General features: G+C 49.6%; 1 protein-coding gene across 1 annotated transcript in view; it reads right to left on the reverse strand.

Moving 5' to 3' along the window:
* RARRES1 (retinoic acid receptor responder 1) overlaps positions 1-2,115 on the reverse strand; it is a 56,612-nt gene that overhangs the window by 31,051 nt on the left and 23,446 nt on the right. The gene's annotated exons all lie outside the window — the stretch shown is intronic.

Genomic DNA, 2,115 nt, shown 5'->3' on the forward strand with positions numbered 1-2,115 from the left:
GCAGGGCCCACAGACTCCGTGAGCACAGCTCTCCTCTCCCTCAAATGGTGGCGGCGAGTGGGATGCACCCAATGGTCCTGAGGACTGGTGACCTCTGATGGCATGTGTTGTTGGCTGTGCCACCACCCGTGGAAAGACATCAGAAAACGTCATGGGCGGTAAAAAAAGAAAGAAATCATTGTGGTTCAAGAACGATTTACCACAAGACGGTTGACAGTATTCCTAATTACTAGCTCTTCCGGGTGCAGCTGCTGTGTGAGCTGACAGCACAAAGTGCCATGGAGCCAAAGCCACAGTTTTCCCCACAGCCGGGGGCCCTTTCCCTCCCTGTGCTAGAACCCGATTCTACAATCCTGCTGGGTGCTGTGGTGGTGGGTGGGCAGCACAGAGACCTGCACCCTTTCAGAGCCTGATAAGGCACAAGAGCAGGGCTGTGCATGGAAGGAGGACAGTGTGGGCCTCTCTGCTCTGATTCTCCAGGAATTGTGTCCTTCCTAGCACAGGTGTGAGGGCACCGAGACGATACGAAGTCAATCCTTGCACTACTGACCTGAAGAAGATTCAAGCTACAAGTTGCCAGATTGCAGGGCCTCCTGACAAAAGGCTGAGCAGTGGAGGAAGACGAAAAAGAAGCTGGAAGGGACGCAGAGTCACGCCACCAGAGTCCCCGGATATTCAACCATCTCAAGAGGAACCATAAGACCCTAGGCCATCGGTACCCATCGCACTGGAAGCACTGGTGAAACAGAGGCTCCAAGAATTGTCAACGGAACTGGTTCAACCAATGGAGGCAGCTCACGCATGCATTTCACGCAATTGGGCAGCCTGCTACCTGGCCAGCTGACTGGTGGGGATCCATAGATGTGCCAATTCCCCACAGAAAGGTGTCCCAAGAGAAGGTGAGCGTTATCTTATTGAGCAATATCATCATTATAACATGCAGGTAAAACTTTCTTGAATAGAATTTTAAACTGGTTGCATCAACAGGGAGCTCCAGAAATTCCAGCCAGATTTAACAGAGGACATGGAATGAAAGCTGTCATTCCTGACAAAGATGGATGTTGGCTGAAGGTAGAGAATGCCGGTAGGATGTTCAGATGTGTTCTATTGATGATGAAATGGCATTCCACTGTGGGGATCATAATCAACTATAGGAGGATTGGGAAGAATGGGAATTCTAGCACTTAATTGTGCTCTTGCAGAACCTGTTAATACACCAAGAGGCAGTCATTCAAAGAGGGAATACTGCGTGGTGCAGAATCAGGAAAGGTGTGCACCAGGGCTGTATCCGTTCACCATACTTATCTAATCTGTACACTCAGCCGATAATCTGAGGAGCTGGACTAGACAGAGGAGAAATGGTGCAGCAGGATTGCAGGAAGGCTTAGTAACAACTTTGGATATACATGTGACACCACCTTGCTTGCTGAGAGCCAAGAGGTCTGGAAGCACTTGCTGACAGAGACCCGAGAGTGCAGGCTTCAGTGTGGGCTGCAACGCAAGGTAAAAGGCAAACAAAACAAAAATCCTTGAAACTGGACAAGAAAAACAGCCTGGTGATAACCGGAGAGAAGATGACATTGGCTAGCGGGTTACTGTACTGGGTTTCCCAGTCCTGCTCACGGAAGTCAAATAACACACTGTATCGGGCAAACCTCCATGTCAGACCTCTTAAAAATACCAAAAAGCAACGATGTCATTTTGAGGTGTTAGGTGTGCCTCACGGGCACTGGAAGACCGGACGGTGAGTATGGATGCTGGCGGAGAACTATGCGCGGGAGTCACAGTGCTGGTGACGAATCCTCCAAGCAGCACGGACAGCCAGCACGCTCCTTAGAAACAGCGAGACTTCGCTTCACGTACTTTGGCCATACTGTCAGAGGAGACTAGTCCTTGAAGAAGGGCATCTTATCTAGTAAAACAGAGGGTCGGTGAAAAAGACCCTCCGTGAGATGGATCGAGCCAGTGGCAACTGCCATGGTTTTGATCTAGCAGTGATTTTGAGGATGGCTCAGTGTTTCAGTCTGTCGTTCACAAGGTGGGTACCAGACAGACCTTCCCTCCTCCGTATTCATTGTGGTCTTTTAAATTCTCTAGTTTTTTTCCTATGACCTA

This window comes from Echinops telfairi, unplaced genomic scaffold (assembly GCF_000313985.2).
Source record: "Echinops telfairi isolate 266 unplaced genomic scaffold, ASM31398v2 ScPeMD7_7420;HRSCAF=8458, whole genome shotgun sequence".
Lineage (NCBI taxonomy): Eukaryota > Metazoa > Chordata > Mammalia > Afrosoricida > Tenrecidae > Echinops > Echinops telfairi.